Source organism: Oncorhynchus nerka, linkage group LG28 (assembly GCF_034236695.1).
Source record: "Oncorhynchus nerka isolate Pitt River linkage group LG28, Oner_Uvic_2.0, whole genome shotgun sequence".
Taxonomy (NCBI): Eukaryota; Metazoa; Chordata; class Actinopteri; order Salmoniformes; family Salmonidae; genus Oncorhynchus; species Oncorhynchus nerka.
Genome location: NC_088423.1, coordinates 71082125 through 71101651, shown reverse-complemented (window position 1 = coordinate 71101651; position 19527 = coordinate 71082125). Strand labels below are relative to the sequence as shown.

At 43.6% G+C, this 19527-nt stretch overlaps 1 pseudogene; it reads right to left on the bottom strand.

The window, feature by feature from the left end:
* Positions 1–167: 167 nt before the first annotated feature.
* On the bottom strand, positions 168–16260 carry LOC115112535 (polycystin-1-like protein 2; annotated as a pseudogene).
* Between the last annotated feature and the right edge of the window lie 3267 nt (positions 16261–19527).

Sequence of the window (19527 nt, the reverse complement as noted above, 5' to 3'; positions counted from 1 at the left end):
GACAGAAAAGTGAGGTAACAGAAGGAGCAGTTATTTCCTCCATCTTTTTAAAGCTTTGCATTAGATCACAAAACGGCACAAATAGACTCATTTATGCATGATATATTAGATAACTAAACAGCTAGAGGCAACAAGTCAACAAATGTGTCACTGCTCCTATGAAATAACAGAACTGAAAATGACAGCTCCCTGTGAATACATACAGTGGTACACCAGTACTTAGAAGTAATCATCTATGAGGATATAGTGGAGAATCCTCTGTTAGTTGCTGAGGCAGTCATGCCATTCTCCTTGGGGCTGTTGCTGTCTTCCTTAACTTTGATTCCAAGCAAGCTGCAGAGCTTCATCAGCCTCCACTCCACTATCTCCTCCTCTGAGGGCTGTGGAACAGTGAACAGACAGCTCAGAATGGATAGCCAAGTGACCGCCTCAGTCAAAATGTATTGAGATATTGGTCCCTGTTGATTCTGATATATTGATGTTAAATTTACATAGTGTAAGATTGATGCACAGTACCTTGTGATGTATTAGCTCTTGAGTGAACGCCACCAGGATGACTGAGATGAACATGTTCAGAACCACCAAGCTCACGAATATAATGAAGGAACCGACGACGAACGTACCAAGCACCGGGTTGTAATCAAGAACCTGGATTGGAAGGAGATGTTACCGAATTTAATCACTAAGCTACCATCATGACTACAGCAATAATCTGGGAGTCTAGTAGAGCTGTCCTACTTTACTAACCTCGTCATAGTTGAAGATGCCCAGTTGCAAGCTGACCATGGTCAGAGCAGAATCCAGGAGAGTCCTATATGAGTACAGCTTCCAGCCATACATCAGATTAGACTGCAGACAGAGAATGATCACAGTTTACACTCACACTGCAAGTCGAGGGGACACCCATCATACACAAGCATAACATCACATAAGAAGAGAATGAGGATGAAGTTGGACAACTTCTAGGTTAGGTGTTTCAGAAAGACCCTTACAGCGATAGAATAGGCCAGGAACATAATAGTGATGACCACGAGGCAGCCTGATATGTCAGTCCAGGCACGTTGCAGTGTGGCTGTGATCATGTGTAGCTTGGAGTTGAACCTCATCAGGTGCCACAGTTTGACTGTAGCCAGTAGCACCAGGAATGCAATCAGATATCCCAGCACTGCATCTGCTGTGGCTGTCTCATGGAAACTGGCAAACCTGGATAGAGAGGGGAGAAGTTGAACATCACACAGGAGCAACTGACCAACAATAGGGATAACAGACTAGCGAAAGAAGAACAGAAACCCATGATACCCCAACCCAGTGTGAACTCACTGGTCTTTATGGTTGTGGTAGTATTCCATGTCCCGGTTCCCTAGCAAGCTCCTCTTAATGAAGACAGACAGTGCGCTCCAGCTCAGGAGGATGATGGCGAGCTCCAGCAGGTTCCACTTTGTCTTGAAGTAAGCCCACTTCTGCTGCTTCATCGGCTTGCCATGTGAGGAGAGGAGAAGAGTCAGGCTGAGGAATTCCGGAAGCATTGTATCACTGCCTTTATATTCTAATAAAGAACAGCATAAGAAAGCTGTGTAAAGAAAGGTTTACTTGAACATACATGTAGTAGAAGATAAAGAGGAAATAGATGACCTCAGAGGCCATGACAAAGATGTGGAGTCCACCGGTGGACTGGTATAGTCGGACACTCTGCAGCTCACTGCGAAACTGGAACGCTCCTGAGAGAATAAGACAGATGCTGACAATCTGAGTTTTGGATGCCTTTAAATACTTACTTTATGCTGTATCATGGAGTGATATAAAAACTGTCTCACCTACAGCTGTGGTCTCCAGCATGAGTGTGACAATGCAGAAGAGGTTGACATTGGCATTGTACACTGTGAACTCTACAAAGACTGCTCGGGTGAACATATCAAGCCAGGTGTTGTCAAACAGATACTGAAGGGTACTGCAGGGACAGAATACATGGATGAATAAAATAACGTCTTTCTTTACCACAAAGATGGTTTAAACATTAAGCACTGTAAATGTTTATTTACGTGCTAGCATTCTGTGAGTCAGGGCCCAGGTCCACCACAACCCCCCCCTGTAGAGAACCACACTGCCCCAGATGGGTTGAGCTCTGAGTCGGGCCTGGGTTTGGTACTGCCAGGGGCTGCGGAGGGTCTTGGAGGTGTTTTCACTCGCAGAGCGGTTCCAGCCTGGCCCATAGGAGCCCATGTCCTCCACCTCCCATGAGTATGGAGCATGGCAGTCAGGTACAGCCATTTGGCTGGAGTTCTTTTTTATTACATTTTTTAATTTGACCTTTATTTATACAGGTTTGTCTCATTGGAGGTAACATCTCTTTTCCAAGAGAGACCTAGTCAACGCTCCAAATGCCCGTCTTCTGCACCCTTACCAACCAGTTTGGAGTTCCCATCTGTGATGAAACCTATAACACAGCATGCAAAAAATAACCAAAAGATAAAACGATAGCACGCTTTCACCTATACTATAACACAGCATGCAAAAAATAACCAAAAGATCAAACGATAGCACGCTTTCACCTATACTATAACACAGCATGCAAAAAATAACCAAAAGATCAAACGATAGCACGCTTTCACCTATACAATTTCTCTTGAACTTTTCATAAATTAATGTTCTCTATGAAATAAACATAATTTTTTAGAGAATGCTACCTGGGTAGTCTCCAAAGAGGTTACTGAGAAGAGAGGTATTTGCACCGGTGAACACATCTCTCTGGATAAGAGTGTCTGCTAAATGACTTAAATGTAATGTAATGTAATCTCTGTGGCTCATGCTGTCTGAGATCCCTTGGCTGAAGCTCTGCCAAATGTGCTTGAGTCAGGAAGTAAGCTGATCACAGAAAACCAGATGTGGCCATCACGGAAATCCTTTGCCTTTTTCATGAAGAACAGATTACTGCAGAATATATTGTGGAAGAAGATTTAGTTACATGATGGACACTTGTCCTGGGATATATATATATTGCCATTACAAGGTGCATCCCTGCTTTACCTCACCTGAATTTCTTCAAATCCATGTCAGGGGCAACAGGGAAGACTTTATCAAGGATGCACTCGCCCATATCTATGGCCAGCCATGAGTTACACAGGAAGTGCCACTTCTGTCCAGTTTCTAGATCTTGCACTGTACCTTTGTTTATATACCTGTATGAAAACCGTTATTGTCAACTACAACCTCAATTTCAAACGTCAGCTTTAATGAACGTCAAATCCATCTGTCCCTCTACTACTGTGAGACATCCTCCCCGTCCACTCTCCTACCAGGCAGGGTGCCTCCCTGAGTTGTTGTGCCACAGCCTGATGCTCTGCAGCTCCCCCAGAGAGAAGGGTGTGGTCAACAGGAACATATCCACTGCACCCCTCTCAAACATTTACATTACATTTAAGTCATTTAGCAGACGCTCTTATCCAGAGCGACTTACAAATTGGTGCATTCACCTTATGACATCCAGTGGAGCAGCCACTTTACAATAGTGCATCTAAGGGGGGTGAGAAGGATTACTTTATCCTATCCTAGGTATTCCTTAAAGAGGTGGGGTTTCAGGTGTCTCCGGAAGGTGGTGATTGACTCCGCTGTCCTGGCGTCGTGAGGGAGTTTGTTCCACCATTGGGGGGCCAGAGCAGCGAACAGTTTTGACTGGGCTGAGCGGGAACTGTACTTCCTCAGTGGTAGGGAGGCGAGCAGGCCAGAGGTGGATGAACGCAGTGCCCTTGTTTGGGTGTAGGGCCTGATCAGAGCCTGGAGGTACTGAGGTGCCGTTCCCCTCACAGCTCCGTAGGCAAGCACCATGGTCTTGTAGCGGATGCGAGCTTCAACTGGAAGCCAGTGGAGAGAGCGGAGGAGCGGGGTGACGTGAGAGAACTTGGGAAGGTTGAACACCAGACGGGCTGTCAGGCTTGTCAGGGTCAGTGAGGTGGTGTGGCTCACTCTCTCCCTGCATGCCCTGCAGAGTCACAGTAACCTGCAGCATCAACACAGAGTCAGGGTGACTGAGTGTGGTTTTTATCAGAGAACAGAATATGATGTCCTGCAGCAGTCGGAACTGTTGGTACTGACCTGAGAGGAGGTGGAAGCACCACGCCGATGCCCAGTGCTGATATTCAGTTTGTAACAGTATTCAGCCAAGGGGTCATTATCTTCCAACAATGTCACCTTCACCTACAAGAAGTAACATTTGAAGGTAAAACTCAGCATCAACAGCAAACCAACAGGATGATACACTCTCAAACTGGTAAATCTAAGCACTGGAAATCTGCTGATTGGATCACCAGAGTAGCATGTTCTCAAGGTGTCTGTATAGTCTGGACAAAAAGTGTCTAGAAAATGGCAACAGCGATTGTTCAAGGCAGATCTTGGCTATGTCATGGATGCCCTTCCTGCGTGCCCACACAACCACCAAGAGATAAGCAATGAAGATGGCACCAACAAAGCACCCCACCACAGGGTTGTCTGAGAAGGTGGCAAAGAGCTCAGTGGTACGGGACACATCCACAAGGTTGGGCATGACGAAGAAAGGTCAAATGGTTACATAAGCACCGAGTGACAAATGGCTTGGTTAAAGGACCAATCTAAGGAGACCAGTCAGTTTATGCATTTGATTTTGACAGTGCCTGGTTGCAGTGATGTGCCAATATTTATATTATAAGGTGTTGTGTTGTGTAGTAATTGTTTAACTCACCCTGCAGCCATCTTCACTCCAGGTGGATAAGGTTTCATTCCAATATTTGCACTGAGCAGCAATGGAGGTGACAGTCACAGTGGCATTGACGGATTTAACCCCTGCTTCCACAATGGGCATCACAACAAGGTAATGCACCCCAACTTTTCCTGTCAAATAATTGGGACCCAGGACCCAGGTGTATCTCTCTGTACCCAAAATAAACACAACACAAGCACATGTATCTTCCTAAACACTCAGTGTTTGTTCATTATGCTTCACAATAGTTATATGTCTCTGCCATTTACAAAAAGTCAGTTCAGGAGGTTGATCACCTTGTGAATTGCATTGGTGAGGAATCTGCGTCTTGGCTATATATTGCTTGTCCTTTGGGTAGTCTTTATACAAATGGTATGTCCTCTGAGGGCTCCATCTTTAGCACCAGTGTTATGTCTGGTGAAGGGACGTTAATCATCAGTGTGCTGTAGTTTCCCAGGTCAAGGATTGTGCTGTTTACCTGCCCGCCTTCAAGTCTCGACAAGAGGATCTGAGAATCATAGAAGATGTTGTAATATATACAATTGTAATCATAATTCTGTCTACTTGATCATATAGTCTTTAACGTATAAGTCTTGGACATTATCTTAGAAGATATACTGTAATTCTTTGACATCAAGGGCTCTCAAGAGAAAAGCTCCACTAAAATCGGTACACATTTGCAGCGTTCTGACCTCAGTCTCCCCAGACAGGTTCTCCACAGGGAGTGCTGATCCATCATGTCTGGTGAGAGACACAGACCCCATGGCACCACTGATGTTACCCCCCTCGCTCCAAGAATAAGGGTTCTTCTCAAAACTCAGCATCTGTACAAATAAAGAAATGATGAGGCAAGAGAGCGAGGGTTAAAACGTCTACAAAAGACTGATAGACAATTACTATATGAACAATTAACCAAATGAAAACCCCCCCAATGCTTGACAGAAAAGAAAAAGACACTTTCACTGCCGTATTCACTTGCGTGATAAATCCCTCACTAACCTCCACACATTCATTTGCAGACATTCACACTTTCTCTCACATCCACTGGTTCATCTGGAGAAAGGACATCAGCACCCAGGGGAGGGAAGGAAAAGCTGGCAGAGGAGCTATCTGGGATGTTTATAGACTGCATCTGAATGCTATTTGGAGACATCCTAAGAGCAGACAGTGCATAATATACTGTAACTCAAATATTGAGGCAACTTAACAGTAGCATTTTGTTTTTGAGATATTGTATTTTAAATACAAATTACATATCTCAAATTACATTTATGTGACAGGCCTTTTTTATTGTAATGTTTCCACTCCAATGCTCTGTCTCTTACACACTCATCTCAGGGCTCTTGGTAATGGCAGGCTCCTGACCAACCTTTTATCCATTTAACAGTGCACTCTGCATATTGTCCATGCTGTTAATGAGAATCTTTGAGACCTTTCTCCGTGAAAGACAAACAAAATGCAGTAGTCCTGAAAAGTAACCATAGTTCATTACTGTCATTAGGGAACTCAGTGAAGCTATATACTGTATATCACCTGTGTGCTTGCATTTGAAGAGAATCCCAAGATATTGCTGGCTGCCTCTACAATTGGTGTAGCTGCCTGCACCATCTCTTCTCCAACATGCTCACTGACGTTCATGGAGAGGAGGGAAGAGCGGAGGTCTGCCACCAGGGGGCTAGCTTCTAGCTGGAAAAGATCCACAGCCCAACATCGACCATTGGGAACTAAATCTCCGCTCTCTTTCAGTAATACATGTTTGGGAAAGATTATGTTTCCTTGCTCCCATATCCAAGTGTACCTGAGCAGCGGAATTGACCTCTTCCCCCCGCTTGGTGATCCCTGCCACTGCTCTGGCTGTAACTTACGCTTCCTGGGGAATGTTGTTGGGGACATTCTTCAGCACTGCAGTTATGGTGCTCAGCATCTGTTATCGCAGCTGCAACATCAATCAGAATCCTTCACAAACATCCATCTAAAGACACACTTCCTTTTGTCTTGAACTTCATACTAATTTATCTTAACTTTTAGTTTAGTGTAATGTCTTATTTTCACCAATACACAGAGTCCCTAGACCAGGGATGGGCAACTTTGTTGGGGTGGGGGGCACAAAAAATGTTTCTCATCATGAGGAGCTGCAGTGGCTCGAGGGTCTGCGTACCCTCACCCATAGCCACACATGCAGTCAACTGATTTTTGCATTCAATCCATTTATGCAGTTAAACTACTTATGGCTCTTAACTAAATGCATTACACCAGTAGCGAGGGCCGGCCCTAGTCTTTTGGGGGCCTTAAGCGAGACTTGGCCTTGCACCTGGTGGTACAATTGTTTTTACTGGTCCCAGTCTTGACTGGTCCCTGACTTAACAGCCAGGTGCCCTAAGTGACCGCTTATGTCACTTATGCCTGGATCCAACCGTGATAAGTAGTTTATAAACTGCTCATTATTAGTCTTTAAAGGCTATACAGAAAATATAATAATTGGGGCTTTGTTTTTGAAAATTGATCCACAGAACTACAAAAGCGGGTCTCGGGTTGCCCATCCCTGGTGTAGACATTCCTAGCAAAGTCCATGCTCCCTATGACCTTAGCATATTACCCCGTTCTCACCTCCTCCCTGACACCTTTCTGATCCTCACTGCCCTTATTCAGAATGCCGGACACAGACTTGAACATCTGTCCCAGGGTCTCCCCAGTGAGCAACCCCTGCTGTTGTAGCTGAGCGACAGTGTTCTCAACCACAGACTGCAGATTCTCCACTGAGGAACTGGAGTTGGATGGCCACACCTTGGTGGACAACAATCAAACGTGAGCTCCAGATATGACATTATAAATGTGAGCTCTATGGAGCAGAAAGGCAGGACAGTTACCATGCATTAAATCATTAAGTGAATGGTAGGATTTTTACTTGATGACAAACCTCAGTGGTGATCGTGGCATTTGTTTTTCTATGCCCATTTATTAGAGTAACCACCACAGACATACTGTAGTTGTAACTGTTGTTCCCGAGAGGTATGAAGATTGACTTTACTTCATTTCCATAAATGCAGCGCAAATGTTTATCTGAAATTTAAATCAATATTATATCAAGTATTTTCATACAATGGCTGAAGCTTCATCTGAATAAAGGGCACTGAATTTTTTATTTACGGTCCTACTATTCAACATCTTTGATAGGGGAAAGTGTCTTGAAATAGACTACATTGTGGACAGATTTCAGACAACTCCCCTTTGTCAGTTTTGAAACAATGTTGGCATTTGCCTGTGGAGCAGGAGGTTGTTGCACTGGTGATATTGAAAGCATCTAGAACTGAGGGGAAATTACACAGGAAGGGAGGCTGGTGATGGTAGTTGGGGCTGTGATTTCAGGTACAGTTACAGAGACAGTAGTAGTTGCCGATATGGTGGTAGCAGCCGGTAGGGTAGTAGCTACCAGTGAGGTGGTAGGAACTGGTATGGTAGTAGCAGCTGGACGAGTAGTAACAGCCAGTAGGATGGTGGTAGCAGCCGGTAAGGTAGTAGCAGGCGGTATGTTAGTGGCAACAGGTGCAGGTTTTGCAACGCCTGGTATCAGAATGGTGTACTTGACAGCGCCAAATGTCATCTTACCTACAAAAAGAGTTGAACAGGTTACATTAATATAAATGAATTAATTCTGTAAATGTTGGTCTGGATGTACAGTATTTACTCTAAATATGGATGATCAAGTGATACACTACCTAAACTATAACACATTGGCCCACATTACAATGGCTAATTTGACATTCTGATGTCAGGTTCAACATAAGTGATGCTCATCCTACTATTATCTGTTACTAAAGTACATATAACAACACATACTCTAAAATCATTGAATACCTACCATACGCTATCACATTGAGATTCAGAGATCTGGACTGTGCATTTTTCAGATTGTCACTTGTCACCACGTATTCATTGCCACCATCTATTCTGTGTAGCAGTGGTCTTTGTTTTTATTGTTGCAGTGTTTGAGGTCTCCCGAGAAGAAATTAGCTCAAAATTAAATATGTAATAATAAAATAAATAAATAAATATGCTTTCATTGACACTGTCGTACAGTATTACTACAGCTTTTATACAATCGAACTTCACATGCATAGATTTCGGTTACTTATTATGCTCATGTGACAAATTACAAATGAATGTGTGTTTGTGTGTATGTGTGTTCAAACACCTGAGTGTTTGTGTGCATGCCAGTGGGTTTGGTTAATAGCAGAAGACAGTTCCGTCTGGACTAATAAAGTATATCTAATCTTAAATTAGACAACAGAAGTTCTATCTATTCATGCACTGAAACCACTATTCATAAATAGTCTCAGACTTACTGTCAAAGGTCTTGTGTCCTCAACCTGCCAAACTATTGTTGGGCAACTCGTTGTGGTGGTACACTCCAATTTTAGCCTTACACCGTTGTTTATGTTCACTGGGTTACAATTAGAACAACTAGAAGAATAAAGGTTAGCTTTTATCACACAACAGATCTTCTGGGACATAGATTACTGTAACTTAGAATTTGATTCAAATCAGCCAATTAGCTTCTTCGTTTGATAATGCAAACCTCTCCTAACAAACAAAATGTCACTCGGGACTATACATCTGTCTATTGAGCTATTCCCTCCCTCGTTTTACCTTATGGTAACATCTGTGAATTCTGGCGGAGTGACAGTGATGCATTTCTCTGCTTTAGCCACGAGCCCCGGTCCCATGTTTCTTCTGCACAGTAAAACTGTATATATAAAAAAGAAATGGGTCTGGAAGACAGGCTGCTGTAATCACATGAGTCTCCTGGTTTGTTTTGTCTCTGCATTTACATTGTTCATCTGTTGGAATAAATGGGGAACATGGTTTGAGTATAACATCTGTGCTGAAAGGACATTAAAGGTACTACACAATCGATACTGTCACCCGGAAACCAGAGAAATATCGTCATTGTTAGTTAGTGAGTTTAGAAGAACAATTCTATTCATAGAAAGATTGTGCCTGAACTGACAACTAAAATCTACGGATTTCAGATTTATAACAGGCACAAGCCTTGAAGATAAGACTTGAACAAGTGAGCCATGTAAATAGTCTTGACAGACTTTGTTACTGTAGCTTATTAATTAGTTGATATGAGAGGTGAGTGTTCTCAGCCCTGGTACTTACTGCATTCCCATTCAAGTTGTACTCCACTCAAACCAGTAAACCCAAGTGGGACACTGAGTTAAGTCAGATGGACTTTCTGGATCAGAAGTGATTTCCACATTAGCCCAGGGAAGCCTTTTATGCTCCTCTGTCTGAAAGTCTGATTTATTGTGACAAACTGCTGTTGTGTTCCCCACATCCACATCCATGTGTGAGAAGACATTCCAGGCCCTGACTTTCACTTGCAAAGCTCCTGTAACAAAACAGCTGATATAAATAAACAAGGAAATGTTTAATATTTTCCTATCTTCTGTCATTGTTTCTGATTGTATTTGGGTAGGTACCTTGGATAGTGGTTGAGATATTGTAAACCTGCATGCTGCTGTTTTGCATGTCTCTGGTCTCAGAGATGCTGTCGTTGGCTCCAGACACCTGGAAGAGAAGCTGCACCGGGGCTCCCCGGTCCAGGGAGACACTAACATAGAGGTCTGAGTCTGGACACTCCCCCTCCTCAGCCATCACTGATCCCAGCAGGCCTTCCACAGGCTCCAGCAGACACACCTGCAGCTCAGTGGACACGCCCAAGACCGAGACCTCGTTAGAGGCATGCAGGGTCAGCTGGTGGCAGCCAGAGCCCAGCTGTTGCTCCACCTCTGGTCCCACTGTGATGTTGTGGGGGACGATTCCTCTGACTGCTGATGAATTGGCCACCAACATCTCTTCATTCTACTAAGATTTGTACTCGGAAATGTAAGACCAGATACTTTTATTTCGGCTCATGTTGGTTTTACTTACCAGCTTCTACTTCTACCTGGATTTGAAGGGGGCTTCCGTACAGGGCCTTGCAGTTTGCACCATCTGTTGATTGGTTCTTGCTATAGCACTTAATGATGCCAAACTCCCTGATGGGCTCCTGAATGGTGATGGCTTTCTGAGCTGTCACATGCCACTCACTGGTGGTACACTCCACCCGACCCATGAAGATACCCAGATATGTGTATTTATGAACCACACTGCTCTCCAACCTGTGAGAGTATAAATTCCATTAATTGTTAGTGAATTAGGGACTTTTTGCCTTTGATGTTGGGCGATTTACATTACTCAGTTACTTACTCTTCTGGACTATAAGGATCGATGTTGTGCCCATCTCCAGCACTTAGAGTGCAGTTCAGGTTGCCCTGGAATGGATGGAGAAGCCACTTCAATGTTATGGAGACATTGTCAAAAAACAGCAGCCAACTTGCTCAATAATAAGTGGATGGCTAGGTTAGATTGTGACTGTGTGTGCTAGCCACCACTCATAATGTGTTGAAATACAACATTAGAAAAAACGTAAATCGAGGCCTTCACTAGCTGAAAACATATTTGGATATTTAAATGGAATGTAGAAGGGAGGGAAGGAGAGGCAGTGACAGGGGTAGAATGTTCTGACCATCTCTGCAGTTGTATTCCACAGACAGGTAGCTTCCAAGCCCTGAGCATGGTTCACCAAAGGAGGCCACATCTGCTGTGGCCTGGTACGCCTGCAGCCCATGGCAGTCTCCTGGAAATAATGTACATTAAATAGGGATATGAGAGGTGAAGAAATAGAAGAGGAGAGTTGTCCATCATAATTGTCATCAAAATCATCAATAAGATCATCATCCACATTATCATTATAATACACTTATCCAAGTGCTCTGTAAATATTAATCGTGTGCACACTGTTCAGAGTATTATCAAATTAAATGTATTTATAAGGCCCTTCTTACATCAGCTGATATCTCAATGTGCTGTACAGAAACCCAGCCTAAAACCCCAACAGCAAGCAATGCAGGTGTAGAAGCACAGTGGCTAGGAAAGGCCAGAACCTAGGAAGAAACCTAGAGAGGAACCAGGCTATGAGGGGTGGCCAGTCCTCTTCTGGCTGTGCCGGGTGGAGATTATAACAGAACATGGCCAAGATGCTCAAATGTGAATAGATGACCAGCAGGGTGAAATAATAATAATCACAGTGGTTGTAGAGGGTGCAACAGGTCAGCACCTCAGGAGTAAATGTCAGTTGGCTTTTCATAGCCGATCATTAAGAGTATCTCTACCGCTCCTGCTGTCTCTAGAGAGTTGAAAACAGCAGGTCTGGGACAGGTAGCACGTCCGGTGAACACGTCAGTGTTCCATAGCCGCAGGCAGAACAGTTGAAACTGGAGCAGCAGCACGGCCAGGTGGACTGGGGACAGCAAGGAGTCATCATGCCAGGTAGTCCTGAGGCATGGTCCTACGGCTCAGGTCCCCCGAGAGAGAGAAAGAAAGAAAAATTATTAGAGAGAGCATACTTAAGAACAAATTCTTATTTACAATGATGGCCTATACTGGCCAAACCTGGCCAATTGTGCACCGTGCTATGGGACTCCTAATCATTGCCGGTTGTGATAAAGCCTGGATTCAAACCAGGGTGTCTGTAGTGATGCCTCTAGCCCTGAGATGCTGTGCCTTGGACCGCTGCGCCACTCGGGAGTCTCTCTAGAGTTCCCGCTCTCAACCCAGTACTATACTGGCAGTCACTTTGACGTCCCTTTCGAAGGGGAATGAGGAAAACTTAATCAAATAAAAGCCTGCATTTCAACAGATTATATTATACAGACTTTTAATAGCCGATAAAAAATATATTGCAATGTAATCAATGACTTGTATTCACTTGTATTGTGGCAATAAGAAAAGGCAATAAGTATTTTCTGAAATCAAATAAAAAACATGGTTTAAAAAAGTTTTTTTCAATAATGAAATAATAAAGTGCTGACGCTTGTACTACCTGTCTCAGCTAAAGTGGGGTGGAAAACACTCAGTAGGGTCTTTACTAACCAAATATGTGTAGTTTTGGAGGGGGACTGTGGCGTACATATCAGGAGCACTTCGTTCTCCACCCCCTCCATAGCCCCCAAAACAATAGATTATTATTAAGATCAGTTTATTGGTCAATTGCACACAAGGTCCAACTGAAATGTTACTTCCGCCTTTTAACACAACCCCTCTTAAAGACACACATACATACACATACATATACAGTGTGGCAGCCCACCGCACCTCTCCAAAACCTGTATACAGTGTCTTCGGAAAGTATTCAAACCCCTTGACTTTTTCCACATTTTGTTACGTTACAGCCTGATTAAATAGTTTTTTTCCCTCATTAATCTACACGCAATACCCCATAATGACATAGGAAAAACTGTTTTTTTTTTACTCAGTACTTTGTTAAAGTACCTTTGGCAGCAATTGCAGCCTCGAGTCTTCTTGGGTATAACGCTACAAGCTTGGCACACCTGTATTTGGGGAGTTTCTTCCATTCTTCTCTCCAGATCCTCTCAAGCTCTGCTCAGTTTGGCCGGGCGGCCAGCTCTAGGGAAAAGTCTTGGTGGTTCCAAACGTCTTCCATTTCAGAATGAAGGAGGCCTCTGTGTTCTTGGGGACCTTCAATCCTGCAGACATTTTTTGCTACACTTCCCCTGATCTCTACGGACAATTCCTTCAACCTCGTGGCTTTGTTTTTGCTCTGACATGCACTGTCAACTGTGGGAACTCATATAGACAGTGTGTGTGCCTTTCCAAATCATGTCCAATCAATTGAACTTACCACAGGAGGACTCCAAAGTTGTAGAAACATCTTAAGGCTGATCAATGGAAACAGGATGCACCTGAGGTCAATTTCGAGTCTCATAGCAAAGGGTTTGAATACTTATGTAGGTATTTTTATTTTTGTATTTTTATTCATTTAATACATTTTAGAATAAGGCTGTAACGTAACAAAATGTGGAAAAAGTCAAGGGGTCTGAATACTTTCTGAAGGCACTGTATGTACAGTACATATACAGGTTTGGGAAAGGTGCGGGGGGATGCCACACAGGTCGCCCAGGAGCTGTTTTGTGGGGGGTTAAGTGACTTGCTCAAGGGCACAGCGGCGGGCAATGGCATCTAGAATTTGATACCAGCAACTCTTCGGTCTCAGCTAAAGTTGGGTAGAAAATATTCAGAAGGCTCTCTACTAACCAAATGTGGTTCGTTTTTGAGGGGGACTGTGTCGCATGGCCTGCTGCTGCTGGCTGCTCTGGGTAGGTCGAGGCCTCCCACTGGGTGCGAGCGGGTCTCCTCCTCACTGTGTACCAAGGTTAACCTTAATGTTTCTAGGGGCAACCTGGTTTTTCCTGCCAGTAGTATATTTTTGGCTCAAAGATTAAGCCATGCAAGTCTAAGTACACAAGGCTGGGGTACCAGAGCCGGGAGGCCCTATACACTCACTACGCAAGTTGCTTGGGCCCTGCAAATTATGCAAGGGCCCCGCCTCCCCCTTGTGTCAAAGCGGGTGTCAGTGTTTACAACTTCAATGTGAGGATGAAGCGGAACTATCCTTCTGGTCACAAAAATATTTTTAAAACACAGCACCGTGAGAGTGAATTGCGGGAACAGCAATCAGGTAAACTTGTGTTCTCTCCTCTCCAAGTTTGATGTCAGCAAATAACAGTAATGTGAAGTTGATGTGCAGGCTTGCAGTGCATCTCTCTCTAGTCTGTCTTGCTAACCTAGTGGGGCAGTGCATCTCTTGGTCTGTCTGTGTCTTGCTGGCTTGCCAGCCACTTCCAGGGCTGTGTTCTGTGACTTTGTGCCTGACAAAAGTGAGAGTGAAATACAACTATTTATTATGTTTGATAAACAGCAACGGGCAACGGTGTTTATAAATTGCAGCTCGGAAAAGATAACCGCATCGCGGTTCATATGAACATGCGTTCATATGCACAAAATGAGACTTTCCATGCAGCAACCTCTGTGGGGACCAGTCCAGACAATATATAGGTGTGATGACACTCCTCATACGCACACATCATTTTAAAACAAGACAATGATTATCTAGTCTCTCAGTCAAGGTTTAGTTACAACTCTGGACTAATGCAAGATGAAAAACAATGGATTGACATTGACTATCAATTTATATATTGAATTTAAAATGTTGATTAGCTAGGCGTACTGGGAAATATGGATGCAATGGATGCATCTAATATGGTTGCATCTCTCAGTAAATAATAAACATCAAGTATTCAGCCAAGCCACAGTATAAATAGTATTTTATATTTGAAAATGTATAAAAGGATATCTGGGGGAGCCAATTTGAATGGGCCTGATGCAGTTGATAAAATTAATAATAGTATTGTTGTCATGTTCTGACCTTAGTTCCTTTGTTATGCCTTTGTTTTAGTATGGTCAGGGCGTGAGTTGGGTGGGTTGTCTATGTTCTGTTTTCTATGTTGTGTTTTGCGTTTGGCCTGGTATGGTATGGTTCTAAATCAGAGGCAGGTGTCGTTAGTTGTCTCTGATTGAGAATAATACCTAGGTAGCCTTTTCCCACTTGTGTTTGGTGGGTGTGTATTTTCTGTGTCTGTGTGTTCCACACGGAACTGTTTCGGTTGGTTATTTCACGTGTCGTTTATTATTTTGTTTCAGTGTTTGATTGTTTTAATAAAGAGCGTGAACACGTACCACATTGGTCCTCCGATCCTTACTACTCCTCCTCATCAGAGAAAGACAGCCGTTACAATTGTTATCTATAATTTACAGGTGTTATGCTTAAGTTTGTCAGTAGAGGAGATGCTAGATCATCAACCAGTACAAGCACAGACTCAGTTGATCCACATCCAGCCTCAGCCAGTACTAACACAGACCCAGTACAGCCGTCTTCAGCAAATACTAACACAGACCCAGTACAGTCGGCTTCAGCAAATACTAACACAGACCCAGTACAGTCGGCTTCAGCAAATACTAACACAGACCCAGTACAGTCGGCTTCAGCAAATACTAACACAGACCCAGTACAGTCGGCTTCAGCAAATACTAACACAGACCCAGTACAGTCGGCTTCAGCAAATACTAACACAGACCCAGTACAGTCGGCTTCAGCAAATACTAACACAGACCCAATACAGTCGGCTTCAGCAAATACTAACACAGACCCAATACAGTCGGCTTCAGCAAATACTAACACAGACCTAGTACAGTCGGCTTCAGCAAAAACTAACACAGACCCAATACAGTCGGCTTCAGCAAATACTAACACAGACCCAGTACAGCCGTCTTCAGCAAATAATAACACAGACCCAATACAGCCGTCTTCAACAAGTACTAACACAGACACAGGTGAAGTACTGTACAGGCAGCCTCAGCCAGTACTAGCACAACCAGAGGTGTATAGCCAGCATTATTTAAACAGCTCAGACCCTAATAGAACAGTTGTTGCTCCACCAAATGACCCAGCAGATTGGCCCCCAGTCTTAACAGATTTTATGAGGACTGAGTTATTGCGCAGAGGTCAATTCAAACCAGGACTGGATTTTTCTTACCCTAAAGACAAGTCTAGAAGAGGTTTCCATTCAGGCTTATTACAGAGACAGCTGTCAAGTGGGGTAAAGATTACCAGGAGCTGGCTAAATGGGGGAAATATTACCAGGAGTTGGCTAAATGGGGTAAAGATTACCAGGAGCTGGCTAAATGGGGGAAAGATTACCAGGAGCTGGCTAAATGGGGGAAAGATTACCAGGAGCTGGCTAAATGGGGGAAAGATTACCAGGAGCTGGCTAAATGGGGGAAAGATTACCAGGAGCTGGCTAAATGGGGGAAAGATTACCAGGAGCTGGCTTTCATCAATCAAAAACAACACTGTGCATTGTTTTTGCTGTAAGATCTTTTCTACAAAAGACTACAAAACAATAAAGGAAGGTGTGAATGACTGGTCAAATATCAACACCATTCTGAAACACCATGAGGGTAGTCCTGAACACACAGACAATATGATTAAGTGGAGATAACTTGATCTGCTCCTAAGTCTGACTCTTGACCAGATACAAATGACCATTTTGGAGGCTGAAAGAAAGAGATGGTGGGATGTTCTTACATGTTTAATAAGTATCATCACCCAGTCTCCGGCTGAAAGAAACCTAGCATTCAGGGGTTCATCAGACAAACTCTTCCAACCAGATAATGGAAACTTCCTAAAAGAGGTTGAATTACTGGCAAAATTTGAACTTGTTATGGAAAATCATCTCAGCAAAATTAAAGATGGAGAGACACATGCTCATTACCTTGGGAAGCGCACACAGAATGAGCTGATACAGATTGTGAGTGACAAGATTCTGGAAGCAATGGTGACTCAAGTAAGAGACTCAAAGTACTTCTCCATTATCTTGGACTGTACACCTGACATTAGTCACCAGGAGTAAATGCCCATTAATCTGAGAAGCGTGGCTTTAAAGGGAAAGCCAGAGATCAAGAAGCACTTCCTCGGCTTTGTGAATGTTGAGGTTACAACAGGCTTGAATCTGTCCACTGTCATCTTAGATAAGCTGAACGAGCTGAAGATTCCATTTGAATATTGAAGAGGACAAGCTTATGACAATGGGGCCATGAAGCGCAAGCACCAAGGAGTACAAGCCACACTCCCAGAGCCCTGTTCATCCCATGTGGAGCACCTACTCTAAACCTTGTCATTGCAGATGCTGCCAAATCTTCAAAATATGCAGTTGTTTTTTTGGGGCATGTGCAAAAGCTCTTCACCTTCTTTTCAGCTGGCACACAAAGATGGAGTGTTTTAAAGAAACACATGAACATAACTGTGAAGTCATGGAGTGACACCAAATGGGAGAGTAGGCTCCAGGTATCAGGCTTCTGAGGTTCGGGAGGCATTACTGGAAGCCAGACAGACGATCAACGATCCTGTGGCCAAAATGGAGGCACAAGCACTTACAGAGGAAGTTGGGTCCTACCGCTTCTTGATTTGCTGTGTCGTATGTTGTGAGATACTGACAATGACAAACAAGGTGAACAAGCTCCTCCAATCCTCCTCAATGCAGTTGGATATCGCAGTTAATTTAATCTCAAATGCAAAGGCCTCCCTCACTACATACCGGGAAACTGGATTCTCTGAGGCCCAGACAACAGCCAAAAGCATTTGTGAAGAAATTAATGTGGAGGCTTTTCTGAAAGAGAAGATACTGAGAAACAGCAAGAGGCATTTCAGTTATGAGGCTCCTGATGAACCAGTGACTGATGCACTGAAAAACCTTGAAGTCAACTTCTTCAACATTGTGGTCGACTCTGCTGTGGCATTCATGGATGAGAGGTTTGAAACACTCAACCAGGTGAAAACCAAATATGGAGTGCTGTTGAACTTCAGCACTGCCTCTCAGATGTCCAGTGAATCTTCAAAAGCTCACTGCATGGAAGTTGAAAACACTCCAACCTTCAGAGATGACTGTGACATCAGAGGAATGGATCTGGGACACGAGATTCAGAATTGACCTGATCTGCCATCAGATAAGATGACTGCCTTTGAGCTGCTTTCCTTTCTCTGTGAGAACCTGGATGAACTCTATTCTAACCTTTGGACAGCCCTAAGAATTGCAGTCACTCTACCAGTAACAGCAGCATCGGCAGAGAGGAGATGTAAGCTAATCAAAAGCGGTCTTCCATGTCACAGGAAGGTTTGAGTGGTCTGGCCATCATGAGCATAGATCATGAGCGTTTGAGTGGTCTGGCCATCATGAGCATAGATCATGAGCGTTTGAGTGGTCTGGCCATCATGAGCATAAATCATGAGCGTTTGAGTGGTCTGGCCATCATGAGCATAAATCATGAGCGTTTGTGTGGTCTGACCATCATGAGCATAAATCATGAGCGTTTGTGGTCTGACCATCATGAGCATAAATCATGAGCGTTTGAGTGGTCTGACCATCATGAGCATAAATCATGAGCGTTTGTGTGGTCTGACCATCATGAGCATAAATCATGAGCGTTTGAGTGGTCTGACCATCATGAGCGTTTGAGTGGTCTGACCATCAAATAAATCATGAGCGTTTGAGTGGTCTGACCATCATGAGCATAAATCATGAGCGTTTGAGTGGTCTGACCATCATGAGCATAAATCATGAGCGTTTGAGTGGTCTGACCATCATGAGCATAGATCATGAGCGTTTGAGTGGTCTGACCATCATGAGCATAGATCATGAGCGTTTGAGTGGTCTGGCCATCATGAGCATAAATCATGACGTGGGGAAACACATGTCCTATGATGACATCATTGATGATTTTGCCTCGAGAAAGTGCAGAAGAGGAATATTTTAATGGTAAGATTTTCATTCAAACATTCAAATGTGACACTAGTTAACCTTGAGCTGATAGAGTGCAGTGAAGTTTCATGATAATATCTGATCTATCAACTTTCCATTGGTTCTTCTGTGCACACTATGGTGACCACGGGTAATGAGGAATCAGGGTTTGACTCCGGAGAGTGAGCCTGAGCAACGGCTATCATACCCAAGGATTAAGGCAGCAGGCGCAAAATTACCCGCTGCCGACTTGGGGAAGTACACAAAAAATAACAAGGCCCTGTAATTGGAGTGAACACACTAGAAATTATTTAACGAGGATCCATTGCTAATATTTAGAAGTTGAATTGTACAGTGGTTACAAACTTCGGAAATGGTCTTTAATATGTTTTAATATTGTCCAACGGTGTGACATAATGTCCTCTGGGTGATGCTGATAAATGATAGGGAGAAAAGGTGTTGTCTTGGACAAAATGTGAAGAAAAAATTATTATAATAATAATTGTTAATAATTGCATGTGGCAGGTAACATCATCA